The 17,607-nt window shown below is 38.5% G+C and overlaps 1 pseudogene; it reads right to left on the minus strand.

The window, feature by feature from the left end:
* LOC117499316 overlaps positions 1-8,278 on the minus strand; it is a 28,102-nt pseudogene extending 19,824 nt beyond the window's left edge.
* Between the last annotated feature and the right edge of the window lie 9,329 nt (positions 8,279-17,607).

A 17,607-nucleotide genomic window follows, 5' to 3' on the forward strand; every position in this document is an offset into this window, starting at 1 on the left:
AGTTTGTGCCCCGATGGAAGGCTGACAGGCAGTTATTTTAGCCGGACCAGCTCTAATGATTGGTCGTGCTTTTTACAGTACTACGGCTTCCACAGATGACATGTTTTTATGGATTTTTTGTCAAAGCACTTAAGATATTCATTGCTATCGAGATGTTAAGAGCATTCCATGGAATATAACAAAAACTGTATCTCGAGCCGGTTTCTCAAACGTACCTTCCCCACCTTTAATGAAAATGTGCACGTATGTTAGAGGTGAACTCACTCCCTGCAGCTCTGGAAGACGTCGGTGCAGGATTCGACCTCCAGGCTGTGGATGCAGCTCTGCTCGTGTTTCTGCACCACGTACAAACACTGCATCGACTGCAGACACACACATGGAGACGGTCAAACAATAGTTCCACGGCTGTCATGTGCATGTGAGCTACAGTACAGTGTAGATATGGCAATGACAAACGGAAGTCACAGAATGATATATTAAATCAATAATTTGCTAAATGCAAACAGATGAATGTTTATGGATGTTCTTTAAAAAGTTCAGGTGTTAATCGTCTTATGACCTGTGGGATGAATGAGTAAGGAGAATGGCTTTTAAATGCCAGGAATGTATAGCTAGTGCACACAGTGTTGTTGACATTAGAACTGAACGGTGTGTGTGTGTGTGTGTGTGTGTGTGTGTGTGTGTGTGTGTGTGTGTGTGTGTGTGTGTGTGTGTGTGTGTGTGTGTGTGTGTGTGTGTGTGTGTATATATACTATAAACAAGAGCTAGGATGCAAAAAGCAAATAAGGGTCCAAGAAGACATTTCCCTTTATTTTATATTTATACATTTTTATTGTTTATATATATATATTTTTTTAATAACACATATTTAATATTTTAATATTTATCTATTATTTCCTTTTTTGATCTATTTATTTTAGCGTTATTTGTTGTAAATATGTTTGTATTGGTGTGCAGTTTCCAGACCTTTCTCATGAGGAATCTCTGGATGATGCTGACGCCGTAATCTTTCCTCTCTTCGTCTGACTTCATCTCAAAGGCGTCCTAAAATAATTGAAGAAGAAGAAACAGAAGAGTGAATAACACACTACACAGGACTCTTTAAAGTAGAGACACCACATACTGATATACACCTGAACATCAGCAGGAGAGGACTCTTTAAAGTAGAGACACTACATACTGATATACACCTGAACATCAGCAGGAGAGGACTCTTTAAAGTAGAGACACTACATACTGATATACACCTGAACATCAGCAGGAGAGGACTCTTTAAAGTAGAGACACTACAGACTGATATACACCTGAACATCAGCAGGAGAGGACTCTTTAAAGTAGAGACACTACATACTGATATACACCTGAACATCAGCAGGAGAGGACTCTTTAAAGTAGAGTCACTACATACTGATATACACCTGAACATCAGCAGGAGAGGACTCTTTAAAGTAGAGACACTACATACTGATACACACCAGAACATCAGCAGGAGAGGACTCTTTAAAGTAGAGACACTACATACTGATATACACCTGAACATCAGCAGGAGAGGACTCTTTAAAGTAGAGACACTACAGACTGATATACACCTGAACATCAGCAGGAGAGGACTCTTTAAAGTAGAGACACTACATACTGATATACACCTGAACATCAGCAGGAGAGGACTCTTTAAAGTAGAGACACTACATACTGATATACACCTGAACATCAGCAGGAGAGGACTCTTTAAAGTAGAGACACTACATACTGATATACACCTGAACATCAGCAGGAGAGGACTCTTTAAAGTAGAGACATTACATAATGATATACACCTGAACATCAGCAGGAGAGGACTCTTTAAAGTAGAGACACTACATAATGATATACACCTGAACATCAGCAGGAGAGGACTCTTTAAAGTAGAGACACTACATAATGATATACACCTGAACATCAGCAGGAGAGGACTCTTTAAAGTAGAGACACTACATAATGATATACACCTGAACATCAGCAGGAGAGGACTCTTTAAAGTAGAGACATTACATAATGATATACACCTGAACATCAGCAGGAGAGGACTCTTTAAAGTAGAGACACTACATAATGATATACACCTGAACATCAGCAGGAGAGGACTCTTTAAAGTAGAGACACTACATAATGATATACACCTGAACATCAGCAGGAGAGGACTCTTTAAAGTAGAGACACTACATAATGATATACACCTGAACATCAGCAGGAGAGGACTCTTTAAAGTAGAATCATTCCTCCAGTATGATCTAAAATTGAGATTATAAACTGTGTAATTAAATCCAGTGTACCGTGTAATTACTTTGACAAACCCACAACACCCATGACGTCTTTTCAGTTACTTATTTATACATTTTTCCGTCTCCTTCTTCCTCGGATTGTTGGTGATCTGCCAACGTTTCTGTTTCATCATATATCTGAGTGATAAGGAACGCCTGTCACACACTTTAAACGTCATTTCCTCAGATTGTTTTTAAATGAGTAATGACCCTAAAATGAGGACAAATGTTGAGTTTTGTATACCAGGTTTTAAAATGTATAAAGCTGTATCTTTGATAGGAATCTGTTCCACATTGCAGCCATCTTTGTGTTACATAGAATACTTCTCCGTCTGGATCTCTGGATTAATACCGAGCAAAACCCAGAGGTATCGTGCTCAGTTGGGGGTGAATAATCTTAGTTACATGTCTATTAAACTATCCCTGAAGCCCTCCACAGACTCAGCGATAACAGCTTCTTGTAGCAGCTTGTTCCCCTCTCTAAACGCCTGATTTTCCCCACGGGGATAAATAAAGTTCCATGTTATCTTATCTGATCTAATCTTTGATTGTTCTGGTAGAAAATGAGTATTTGCGGGCGTCACTAGAAGCAGATATTCTCTGGAACTTCAAGGAGTTAGTTCTGCGTGTCATACTTCTCACGGGCTTTAATCAATGCATCAAGGGTTGCAGATTTGATGGACAATCTTGAAGAAGAAGAAGACTAGCCGGTCCCACTCAATTCCACCTGTTCAACTGTTTTGAGCATATTAGCATCTGCTCTCTGATCACACAGAGAGGAGCAGGTAGCTATTGCCTGAGATCACATGACGTGGTTTTGTTACATGTGCCAAGTGCAAGGACTGACGTAGGTAAGAAAGCTTTTATGTGCGCAGCTCCTCTTGCTTAGAACAGTCTGCAAAAAGATTTGAAACTGAGCGATTTGGTTCCACTGCATGTTTTTAAAGCTCGGATAAGTGCAATGATACTTGATACTGTTGGTACATTGAGCATTTCTGTGACACTGCTGTCCGATTTATAATCTCCAGAGATGAATCTGTCACCTCTTCGTAACCATAAACGTATTAATGCTTAATGGCCTTTTTTAAATTCACACTCCAGACTCTCAGAAAGCTTTTCCTGCACGGCACATTTTAATAACACTCCTATGAGTATCATGCAAATAATTTAGACTTTAAAGGTCCCATGTCATGCTCTTCTGGTTATTACCCGTCCCCTTGTGTGTTATAGGTTTTTCTGCATGTAAACGGTCTGCAGAGTCACAAACCCTCAAAGTACACCCTGTAGCGAGTAAAACTCTAACACAGAAAAGACCTGTCTATGCTGCCCCAGAACGCCTCGTTGGACATTTCGCTTTTTCCATTGTTTACTTCTTGGGTATAGTGACGTAACGTAACGGCTCCGCAGATTGGTCCAGATTGACAAATCCGCGGAGCCGTTACGTTTGGACCAATCCGCGGACTTCCTCACACACACACACGCTCGGCGGGACGTTGCGAGGCTCGCTGCTGCGAGGAGCGGGACACTGTGAGCTGGCTCACTGGTGTGGGGTCAGCGAGACACCGGGGAACTCAGCCTGGGCACACACACAAACTCCCAGCCAGGCTGCGGGTGTGTGTGTGTGTGTGTTTCGGGCTGGGTTTCGCTGTGTCTCGCTGTCTCGCAGACGGCCACTGGGCTCACAGGGAGGGGGGGGGGGGGGGCAGGAGCTCCAACAAGCCGTTTAGGACAGAGAGTGAATACACATACTATACAGAGATGCTGTTTGAGAAACCAATGTGAGTTTGGAACATTGAACAATGTAAATGTATTCTAGTAGACCTCAACAATGGAATTATGATCAGTGGAAATGGCCATGACATGGGACCTTTAATATATATTTGTTCTACTTTATTCCTGCATTGTGTTCTTTCTCTAACACCCTAATTAAATATAAGCTAAATCAATTTGCAAAAAGGACAACATGCACGATAAACAGAGTTTTAAACGTGATGGCGTTCAGTCGTCACATTTAGACACTTGTTAGCAGTCGTAGAATTACAATCTCTTCCGCTTGTGTTTGAACCTCAGACTTTATTTTAGGCGAACAACCAAAAACACATCCAGAGAACCATTGACTTCCACCTTGATGTTGTGAATACTTGCCAGAGCGTCCAGCAGGGAGATGTAGTTCTGCAGATCAGGACGACTGCGACAGAAAAGCTGAAAGAGGTTCTTTCCGATCGGCTGCTTCACACACAGACTGTAGTACTCTCTCTCTGAGGGGGGGGGGGGGAACACATGATGTGAGATCACACACACACACACACACACACACACACACACACACACACACACACACACACACACACACACACACACACACACACACACACACACACACACACACACACACACACACACACACACACACACACACACACACACACACACACACACACACACACACACACACACACACACACCTATGCTGGAGGCCTGGTCCCTGCACTGGCTGATGTGATTGAAGCGCAGCATCTCTTTCCATTTGTAGCTCCGGCCTCGACTCCCTCCTGCAGAGAAATCATGATTTAATTAAAAAAGACACAAAAGTTTTACCGTCATCAACACACTAGTTGTTAACAAAGAACACCTGAAGTCCAAGGCTCCTGTAACACTTCAACTAGAGGTGGAAAAAGTACTCAGATTTTACTTTTACCACAGTCTAAAAATACTCTATTAACAGCCTGAGTGTGAAATCCTACTTAAGTCGAAGTTGAGAAGTATTTGAACTCCAAAAGGCTTTAATAAAAGTGTTATTTTAAATACTATAAGCCCCATTGAGTAACCATATATTTACAGTGAGCACATGGATGCATGTTTTTCAAAATAAAAGCCCCAGATAATTATTGTATCCAAACAGTTAACTCAGGATTAGGCTTTTTTTTCAAAATAAAAGCCCCGTAGAGTAAGAAAATCCTTACAGGAAGCACAGGAGGATGCATGTTTTTCAAAATAAAAGCCCCAGAAGTATCTCTATCCTTAAAGGAAGCACAGGAGGATGCATGTTTTTCAAAATAAAAGCCCCAGAAGTATCTCTATCCTTACAGGAAGCACAGGAGGATGCATGTTTTTCAAAATAAAAGCCCCAGAAGTATCTCTATCCTTACAGGAAGATCAGGGTGAGCTTTGTTTTTCAAAATAAAAGCCCCAAAAAGCAACAATCCAGTCAGAATTTCTTGTAGGGTCATTTTGTAGTTATATTAAATACTATATTGCACTGAATTGTGTGCATTTTATCATTAGAAATTACAAATAAGTAGAAGAAGGTGGAGTAAACGTTCTTCACTTTGTGTGCTATCATGTAAACATAACATGTTAATTATGTAACATAAAGGTAGTAAAAAGTACAATATTTTCCCCTGATGTAGAGTATTATGTAACTTTTTATTGTACTGCATATACTGTATGTTGTGTTTATATACTGCTAATATACTCAGTAGTATACAACATTTGCACCACATTGTTTATTCACTACATTATGTATACTTATACTTCATCTCAGGGGATATAATTTGTACCTGTCACTCCATTTATTTTACACTTTTTAAACAAACAACGTGTATATACTGGTAATTTACTCAGTAGTACACAAAGTATACAACATTTGCTCCACATTCTTCCTCTTAATGACGTTTCAAAAGCGTTTTGACCCCTAAACCCCAAGAAGGATGCACAATACTTAAGTAAATGTTACATTCAACCACTGCATGCAACATACTTAGTAAATACATAAATCAGGTATTACATGTGATGCTATTCCAGGCGTCATGTTGTAATGAAAACACCTGAGCAGAGTGACACGTCTCACTTTGAGAGACAGGTACATGCAGCCCGTCTGGTTTCACTGAGAGAGAAGTATTTATAGAGCGGAGCCTGAAGGACAGCTTACTCTGAAGATCATCGTGTCTCACCTCTGTTTACCTACTCAAGTACAAGATCTGAGTACTTCTACTTTTACTACAAGATCTGAGTACTTCTACTTTTACTCAAGTACAAGATCTGAGTACTTCTACTTTTACTACAAGATCTGAGTACTTCTACTTTTACTCAAGTACAAGATCTGAGTACTTCTACTTTTACTCAAGTACAAGATCTGAGTACTTCTACTTTTACTACAAGATCTGAGTACTTCTACTTTTACTACAAGATCTGAGTACTTCTACTTTTAGTCAAGTACAAGATCTGAGTACTTCTACTTTTACTCAAGTACAAGATCTGAGTACTTCTACTTTTACTACAAGATCTGAGTACTTCTACTTTTACTACAAGATCTGAGTACTTCTACTTTTACTACAAGATCTGAGTACTTCTACTTTTAGTCAAGTACAAGATCTGAGTACTTCTACTTTTACTCAAGTACAAGATCTGAGTACTTCTACTTTTACTACAAGATCTGAGTACTTCTACTTTTACTACAAGATCTGAGTACTTCTACTTTTACTACAAGATCTGAGTACTTCTACTTTTACTCAAGTACAAGATCTGAGCACTTCTACTTTTACTCAAGTACAAGATCTGAGTACTTCTACTTTTACTACAAGATCTGAGTACTTCTACTTTTACTCAAGTACAAGATCTGAGTACTTCTACTTTTACTCAAGTACAAGATCTGAGTACTTCTACTTTTACTCAAGTACAAGATCTGAGTACTTCTACTTTTACTCAAGTACAAGATCTGAGTACTTCTACTTTTACTCAAGTACAAGATCTGAGTACTTCTACTTTTACTCAAGTACAAGATCTGAGTACTTCTACTTTTACTCAAGTACAACATCAGCGTACTTCTCCAACCTCCGTTTTTTAAGTAATGATTTGGATGAGGAGAGAAGGGGTCAGGAAAGTAACTACTGTACTTGCACTTTAAAATAATAATAATAATAATAATAATAATAATAATAATAATAATAATAATAATAATAATAATAATAATAATAATAATAATGTATATTTTTTAAATAATAATAGTACAATAAAAATCAGTTAATAGTACTATACATACAATTAAATAAATATATAATAACAACAGAAATAATAAATCAAGAGAGCCTTGGAGATGCATGAGATCACTTGTAACCCGTGATGTTTAGGACATCCTCAGTTCACCCAACACCAACACCTGGGTCCTCACGCAGGCAGAGCACAATGTGTATCAGAAACATTATGCAATATTTGGTTAAAAAAAAAAGCAATTGGATTAATTATCCGGAAAAAAAGTAATATTTAGCATTAAAAAATTAAGTAAAAAGAGGAAATGCACTTTTAATAAATAAATAAGTAAATAATTAGAGCAAAACATAAGATTTAACATTAAAAATGTAAGTAAAAATGTGAAAAATAAAGTGGAAAACCCTTATTAAATAATTGAAAAAGTACACAACCATGATGAAAAATAAGATGTAGCATCATAAAAGTTAGAGTACATATTAAATAAAGAGGTCAACGTGTGTATTAAAGTCCAAAAAGTACATAATTAGAGGCAAAAATAAGAAATAGCAGAATTTAATAATATAGAAAGAGGTGATTAGCCCGATTAGGTGCATGACAATGGTACAAAATAAGATGTACCATGATAAGGAAGCAAGGGAACATGTCAAAGTAGTCAAATAGCAGCCAATAATAACAATAATACAGTTTATTTTTGCACCATTTGGTTTCTAAAGCAGTGTCTCTTACCTTCTCTGGCTTTAATGAGCGCGCTGTTTGCCACCATGCTTTCAATCTCCATGTGTGTGTGTGTGTAAGTGTGTGTGTGTTGCTGAAGCTGTCCCGGTGTGTGTGTGTCCCCTCAGACCCACAGCTTATGATCCTCTGAGTATTAATGAGATATTAATAAAGAGTCATCGCAGTGTGCAGTCGGTAGAAAAAGTGTCCAGTTTGTTGAGTGTCTGCTCTGAGGCTGTTCAACCTGCGCTGCCTGTCTGTCTAATGAATGACACACACACACACACACACACACACACACACACACACACACACACACACACACACACACACACACACACACACACACACACACACCAGGCGCGCCGGATTCATTTTAGAAGTGGGGGGGCCAAAAAAGTGCGTGTGTATGGCCCAATCCCAAACCACGCCCTACACCCTACACACTCCCCCTCCGTGACGGAGTGAACTCCGTGGAGTGACACATGAGGCTCCCTCCTGTCAGATGGAGGGAGTAGATACAGCGGCAAGCTTTGGGACAAACTCCCCTCTCTCCGGCAGAAACAGGAAATGCCGTAACTGTATCAACGGTATCAAATCAGCATCTCTTTGACAAAAAATGTAAATTAATAACTAAAATAAAACTCCAAACATCTCTAATTGTGTTACTTTTTTGTAAAGCTCTTTTAGTTTTAAACCTGATGTTTATAAGTTTCTTAGTTTTTGCAAAAGTCTGTAAATATACACACCTTTATAATAAAATGCACACATTTACCTTTTTCTAGACTAAACACAGGTAGATCCTCAAAATATGAGGTTATCATGAGGTTGTTCACATCGCAGTTTATCAGTGGATGTTTGCTGGAAGCACAATAACTGCATGTTTTGCATTGCTTTTAAATGTCAGTTAATATAGTGGTGAGAGACTCCCGATACATTAGATTTATAAGTTCATTAATTGTCTCATGATGCATATTTCCCGGTGAGCATGAAGCTCTTCAGAGTGGGGTTTTTCTCAGCTACGAGTTCTTTTGGAAATTGCGCAGTTGCTCCATCATTCCATCTCTTTTTTTCCCCTGCTCAATACGCTGTTGTTTGACAAGCTGCATGTTGACTGGTGTTTGACTGAAGAAAGCGCACTTTTTTTTAATACACTCTCTGTGGAAATGAGACTTTTCGTGGCTGTCCAGGAGGCTTGGGCACTTTTTCCAGTTATTAACTCCGATATTAACAAAGCTATCATCTTCCCATTTTGAGAAAGTTACAAGCCGTTTGACAGCAAATCTGCATATTTCACAGAAGGCCCGTTTAGTGGTTTTGCAAAGAATTAACCACTCTCTGTTTTTGTACCATTCTGCGTTGAAGTACCTTTCTCTTTGCCCAGACGATCTAGCGGTCAGTTAGCTGCAGCTTTACCCGTCTCAATGTCCCGACAACAAACCTCCATGCAGTCGGAACCAGCCTGTTTCGGTTCAACGACGGCGGTGGCGGTGGTTTTGACAGTCTCTGCGGCCGCAGAGCTGCTGCTTTTGGGTTCATCTGGCTTCGCTGGTTCTATGATTGATGAAGGTCCAGGCTCCGGAGACGTGGATGTCAGGGATGTGACCTTCCAGTTGTTAATTTAAGTTTAGATTGACTGTATCGTTTTCTTCTGCGCTGGTTCTTCTGACTTGTTTGCAAGTGTATATATTTTTTCTATCTGGTTAACGGCTGACACACAGAACAACATAACAAATAAAGTAAACAACGTAACGAATAAACAAATCTAAGCTTTTTTATTGGTTGTAATTTACATGGATACATTTGAATGGTGTGACAATGTCCTATTTGATTGGGTTAAAATGTACATATTCTTCCTGTTATGTCTGCCTGCTTTATTTTACCTAATGCAAACCTGCTCCATCGAAATCAGTCGCATTGACCCGAAGACACATTTTGAGTTGTATACACTGTTGGAAAGAGGAGATTCATAACTTTCTAATGATATCAGGATTGTTGTTGTAGGCTACTCCAAATATTAAGCAAAATATGTCACATTATATAATGACTGTTACAGAGTCATCATTTTGAGAAAAAGGCCTTTAAAGTTTCCTCTTCTCTGGATCGATCTGATTGATTATTAGCGGAGCAAATGATCAAAATAGTACGAAGGGAAGATAGGGGAAGCCCGCGAGTGTGTGTGTATATATACGTGTGTGTTTGTGTATTTTTGCGTTTGTGTGTATTGTGTTTGTTTCCCGGGAGTTTCACGAGAAACACCGGCTGCTGTTATGCCTGCAGTGACGTAAAGTTACTCCGTTGCTTGTAATTATGCCGCTACAAGCTTCAAAGTTGTATTTATCATCTGAATTTGCCAAAACAAGTTTAATATTCTGAAAGCCAAGACTTTGTTTATTTGAAATCAGATAAAAACAAACTGTAACGGACCCTGCCGTGTTATCTATGATTACTATACGCCTTACAATCATAATTTCAGCAGAGGGAGGGGAAGCGGCGCTGTGGAACAGCAGAGTGGCGAGTGAGAGCTTTACAAGCTTAAAATATGCCTGTAGCTAATGAGATTGAATATAACAATCAAACATAACAAAATATACACAGCTATATCAGATCGCGTTTTAGATGCGACTTTAGAGTAGAGGGGAATTATTGAAACGGGATTTGTACAGTGTTCCACGGCATCGGCCGCTGCGAAAATGTGGGGCAGGGCTGAAAAGTGGGGGGGCCAATGGCCCCCTGGCCCCCCCGCTTCCGGCGCCCTTGACACACACACACACACACACACACACACACACACACCCTCTGACAGGTGGAACTAACACTCATCTGAGGACATCTGAGGAACAGGTAGGAGGAGGTTAGGAACACCTTATCAATTGGTTTTCAGTTTGCTAATTGATTGAATAAAATGTTGTAATAATAATACTAATACAAAAATAATATAAAGTATACAAAAATTGAAAAAGAAGAGAAATATCCTCCATTAATGCATGTAATGACCTCTAGTGGTAACATGTTGCCAGTGCAGTATTTACAATTAAAGGAGTAAAAAGCTTTACAAATGTTCTCTAAGTATCTCTTAAGTAAGCTCTTAAAATGCGTTACCAACACAATCAGCATCATTTTATTCAGAGCATGTTAAGGACAGATAAAAAGGTGCACAATTTTACATTATTTAAATATAATAAGACAAAGTGGGTTTATAGGTTGATATTCTACTGATTACATGTCACTTGTTAGACGCTTTTATCCAAAGCGACTAATACTGTGGGCAATCCCCACAGGAGCAATTTGGGGTGAAGTGTCTCAGGGACACAACGACATGCTGACTGCAGTGGGGTTTGAACCTGTGACCCCCTGATCAGAACACCAATGCACAATCCACTGCGCCACACGCCTCTGATACAGCAGTCACACTCAAAGATATCACCATACTCTGGTAGTTTTCCTCTTTTTTGAGGGTTATTTTTCATTTAGTTTTGATGATGTCTGATGTTCTGCTTCCTCTTCTGTCTTTCAACATCTCGTTGTGTATTGTCACGCACTTCTATTGTTGCCACTTTATTGCACACTGTAATACTTATCACGCTTTAAGTACATGGTCCTCGAAGTACACACATACTTTTTAAGCTTTTGATTGCATGTATTTTCACAGTGTGTTATTTTACTCTCTGTTGTTGTCTCCATCCCCAGTCAGGTGCAGGATCAATACAATACCACACACACACACACACACACACACACACACACACACACACACACACACACACACACACACACACACACACACACACACACACACACACACACACACACATCATTCTCTTTTTGAGTCTGTATTTAGGGCTCATGTTACACACTATATGTATATATATTGTGCAGACAGGAAGCGCATTGTTTTAAAACGCTGCGAGGAAACTGAAGCCAATCATCGGTTTGACACGGATCCCTAATTTGACTTATAACTTGTTTCAGATTTCAAGCATCCTCATAGAAAACAGAACATGATGTTATCTGTAAGAAATAATCAGCTGATTCCTTTTTGGCATTTATATTCTCCCACAGCAAGGCTTCACATTTCCTGCAGCAGTCAGACTTCAATGGGTTTCAATTTGACAACACGGTGAAATCAAAGTCAAGTACAAAGCTGTGATCTAGTCCAGACACATTGTAAGTAAGTAAGTAGGTCAATAAGTAAGTAATTAAGTAAGTAAGTATGTAGGTCAATAAGTAAGTAATTAAGTAAGTAAGTATGTAGGTCAATAAGTAAGTAATTAAGTAAGTAAGTAAGTATGTAGGTCAATAAGTAAGTAAGTAAGTACCGGTAAGTAGGTCAATAAGTAAGTAAGTAAGTATGTAGGTCAATAAGTAAGTAAGTAAGTAAGTAAGTAACTAGGTGAGTAAGTACATTAGTAATTGGACAATTGAGTAAGTTAGGACTGTAAGTAAATAATAAAGTTAGCAAGTAAGTCATTAAGTAAGTAAGTATGTAGGTAAGAAAGTAAGTAAGCAAGTAATCTAGCAAGTGGGTAAGCAACCAAGCATTAAGTATGCAAGTAGCTGGGGCGGTGGTGGCAAAGTCGATAGGGAGTTGGCTTTGCAACTGGAAGGTCACCAGTTCAAGTCCCAGCAAAACCAAGTGCTACCGAGGTGTCCCAGAGCAAGGCACCGTTCCCTACACTGCTCCCCGGGCAGATGGGGCTCATAGCCATGGAAGGACACTTTGAACTAAAACCAGGACTGAGAGGAGTTGCGCCCCCCAGTCGTTAATCAGCATAGTAAAGCCAACCATGAAGAACAAAGTCATCCCAAAATCCTATATACGGAGAACCGGGATGACTGGAAGCGACGATGGAGGGCTCGCCTGAGGACGACCTAGAGTAAGTAGGAAGGATGTATGCAAGCAATTAAGTGAGTAGGTGACAAGTAAGTGAGTTTGCAAGTATGCCCAGATAACTAATGGCGCGGAGCACGGTTTAAGAGGGCTGTGACGTCAGCGGCCCGTTTTTGGTTGCGTTTCCACTTGGCCTAGTACCGGCCGGCGGGTCCTAATTCACAGTTTTTCTGGCCTCATAAAATCGTGGTTCTAGGGCCAGAGACAACGAGGCTGAGTCGGGCTGAGTATGCTAAACTAGAGAGAGAATCGCTGGCAAGGGGGCTACAACTACAACAAGATGGACATATTTGACCGTGATTTAATTGTAATACACGTTTCAAAATGATGCCGAAGTAACAACATACTGATACCGGTTAGTAAAAACCATGAATTAATGCTTTGTCAAGTCTGCAGACAGACGGCAGGAGAAACACCTTTTAAAACGCGTGTTTTCTAAATGGAGATTGGCTAAGCTAACGCAGTATATGCTCCGACCGTCCACACTCACAACAACGGCCTATACAGACATAAATAAAGCAGCGACTGTATTCACCATGACACAGGCAGTCTGTGGTTTGTACTTGTTTAACTTTTGTCTAGTTTCTGAACAGATATGAGGAGCTGTGAGCTCTGAGTGCTAACAGCTAACGGCTGATGTTGGTTTTGTGGGGTTCTCATTGAAGATGACGTCACGGCTCCGCCTACACTGCGTCACTATAGATACTACCCCAGTTCCTAAACTGTAATGGAAATGCACCATAAAGTGAGCCAGTCCTAACGAGGCCTAGCCATACCGAGCGAGGCAGAGCGAGGCCGTGTAGTGGAAATGCGCCTTAAGTGGGAAAGTGAGTGAGTAAACAATGATGCCAGTGACACACATAGCTCCGAATCAGAAGGGGTTCACATGATGTGCTTTCTGATTACACTTCCTTATATTGAATGCAGCCTCAGCGTTTAGGAAGCAAGATTTCAGAGCATCAGGTTATAGACGCAGAGGCACAGTCTGTCTCTTAGAAGAGGACAGATCTCAGAGCAGCAGGTTGGAGACGCAGAGGCACAGTCTGTCTCTTAGAAGAGGACAGATCTCAGAGCATCAGGTTATAGATGCAGAGGCACAGTCTGTCTCTTAGAAGAGGACAGATTTCAGAGCAGCAGGTTGGAGACGCAGAGGCACAGTCTGTCTCTTAGAAGAGGACAGATCTCAGAGCAGCAGGTTGGAGACGCAGAGGCACAGTCTGTCTCTTAGAAGAGGACAGATCTCAGAGCAGCAGGTTGGAGACGCAGAGGCACAGTCTGTCTCTTAGAAGAGGACAGATCTCAGAGCAGCAGGTTATAGACGCAGAGGCACAGTCTGTCTCTTAGAAGAGGACAGATTTCAGCGTGCAGTCAGATGAGTTTCTGCGGTGTCTCTGCTCTGAGGCCCGAGTGTTTTATTTCCTGCAGAGTGATCATGTGTACGCTCGCTAAGAGAGGAGCTCTTCATCTCCTAAATGCACCAGATCCATGGAGAAAGATGTGGAGGACATTAAGCTTCACTTCATCCATTCTTCCTTTCATTCTGCTGCAGCCACACAGAAGTGTCTCACACACAGAGAGACTTCAGATGACGTTCAGACCTCTTTATCAGGCAGCAGCCAATCAGAAGCCAGCATGATGGCGTGATGTAGTACTACAGTATTACAGAATCACCTCGTACAAATACGTAACTCTTCTCAGATCTTTTACCGAAGCAAAATGACATTATAAAAATACTAAAAATACTTAAGTCCTGCAGTCAAAATCATACCCTAGTAAAAGTACACAAGTAGCATTGAACTTGTATCAGATAACTTACTTCCTTTTTTACTTACTCACTTGTTAACTTACTTGCTTAATAACTTACTTACTGTCTTACTTACTTACTAACTTACTAACTTACTAATTACTTACTTACTAACTTACTTACTTACTTACTAACCTACTGTCTTACCTACTTACTTACTTACTTACTTACTAACTTACTAACTTACTTACTTACTAACTTACTAACTTACTAACTTACTAACTTACTAACTTACTAATTACTTACTTACTAACTTACTTACTTACTTACTCACCTACTGTCTTACCTACTTACTTACTAACTTACTTACTAACCTACTGTCTTACCTACTTACTTACTAACTTACTAACTTACTCACCTACTGTCTTACCTACTTACTTACTAACTTACTAACTTACTAACTTACTAACTTACTAACTTACTAACTTACTCACCTACTGTCTTACTTACTGTCTTACTAACTTACTAACTTACTAACTTACTAACTTACTAACTTACTAACTTACTCACCTACTGTCTTACTTACTGTCTTACTTACTGTCTTACTAACTTACTAACTTACTAACTTACTTACTTACTAACTTACTAACTTACTAACTTACTAATTACTTACTTACTTACTTACTCACCTACTGTCTTACCTACTTACTTACTAACTTACTAACTTACTAACTTACTAACTTACTGTCTTACTTACTGTCTTACTAACTTACTAACTTACTAACTTACTTACTGTCTTACTAACTTACTAACTTACTTACTAACTTACTAACTTACTAACTTACTAACTTACTCACCTACTGTCTTACTTACTGTCTTACTAACTTACTAACTTACTAACTTACTAACTTACTCACCTACTGTCTTACTTACTGTCTTACTTACTGTCTTACTAACTTACTAACTTACTAACTTACTTACTTACTAACTTACTAACTTACTAACTTACTAATTACTTACTTACTTACTTACTCACCTACTGTCTTACCTACTTACTTACTAACTTACTAACTTACTAACTTACTTACTGTCTTACTAACTTACTAACTTACTTACTAACTTACTAACTTACTAACTTACTAACTTACTTACTTACTCACCTACTGTCTTACTTACTAACTTACTAACTTACTAACTTACTGTCTTACTTACTGTCTTACCTACTAACTTACTAACTTACTAACTTACTAACTTACTAACTTACTGACTTACTCACCTACTGTCTTACTTACTGTCTTACTAACTTACTAACTTACTAACTTACTAACTTACTCACCTACTGTCTTACTTACTGTCTTACTTACTGTCTTACTAACTTACTAACTTACTAACTTACTTACTTACTAACTTACTAACTTACTAACTTACTAACTTACTAATTACTTACTTACTTACTTACTTACTCACCTACTGTCTTACCTACTTACTTACTAACTTACTAACTTACTAACTTACTAACTTACTAACTTACTGTCTTACTTACTGTCTTACTAACTTACTAACTTACTAACTTACTTACTGTCTTACTAACTTACTAACTTACTTACTAACTTACTAACTTACTAACTTACTAACTTACTCACCTACTGTCTTACTTACTGTCTTACTTACTTACTTACTTACTTACTTACTTACTAACTTACTAACTTACTAATTACTTACTTACTTACTCACCTACTGTCTTACCTACTTACTTACTAACTTACTAACTTACTAACTTACTTACTGTCTTACTAACTTACTGACTTACTTACTAACTTACTAACTTACTAACTTACTCACCTACTGTCTTACTTACTAACTTACTAACTTACTAACTTACTGTCTTACTTACTGTCTTACCTACTAACTTACTAACTTACTAACTTACTAACTTACTCACCTACTGTCTTACTTACTGTCTTACTAACTTACTAACTTACTAACTTACTAACTTACTAACTTACTCACCTACTGTCTTACTTACTGTCTTACTAACTTACTAACTTACTAACTTACTGTCTTACTAACTTACTAACTTACTAACTTACTAACTTACTAACTTACTCACCTACTGTCTTACTTACTGTCTTACTTACTGTCTTACTAACTTACTAACTTACTAACTTACTTACTTACTAACTTACTAACTTACTAACTTACTAATTACTTACTTACTTACTCACCTGCTGTCTTACCTACTTACTTACTAACTTACTAACTTACTAACTTACTAACTTACTAACTTACTGTCTTACTTACTGTCTTACTAACTTACTTACTAACTTACTAACTTACTAACTTACTAACTTACTAACTTACTCACCTACTGTCTTACTTACTGTCTTACTTACTTACTTACTAACTTACTAACTTACTAACTTACTAATTACTTACTTACTTACTTACTCACCTACTGTCTTACCTACTTACTTACTAACTTACTAACTTACTAACTTACTTACTGTCTTACTAACTTACTAACTTACTAACTTACTCACCTACTGTCTTACTTACTGTCTTACTAACTTACTAACTTACTAACTTACTAACTTACTAACTTACTCACCTACTGTCTTACTTACTGTCTTACTAACTTACTAACTTACTAACTTACTGTCTTACTAACTTACTAACTTACTAACTTACTAACTTACTAACTTACTCACCTACTGTCTTACTTACTGTCTTACTTACTGTCTTACTAACTTACTAACTTACTAACTTACTTACTTACTAACTTACTAACTTACTAACTTACTAATTACTTACTTACTTACTCACCTGCTGTCTTACCTACTTACTTACTAACTTACTAACTTACTAACTTACTAACTTACTGTCTTACTTACTGTCTTACTAACTTACTTACTAACTTACTAACTTACTAACTTACTAACTTACTCACCTACTGTCTTACTTACTGTCTT

This window comes from Trematomus bernacchii, unplaced genomic scaffold, assembly GCF_902827165.1.
Source record: "Trematomus bernacchii unplaced genomic scaffold, fTreBer1.1, whole genome shotgun sequence".
In the NCBI taxonomy this organism is placed as follows: domain Eukaryota; kingdom Metazoa; phylum Chordata; class Actinopteri; order Perciformes; family Nototheniidae; genus Trematomus; species Trematomus bernacchii.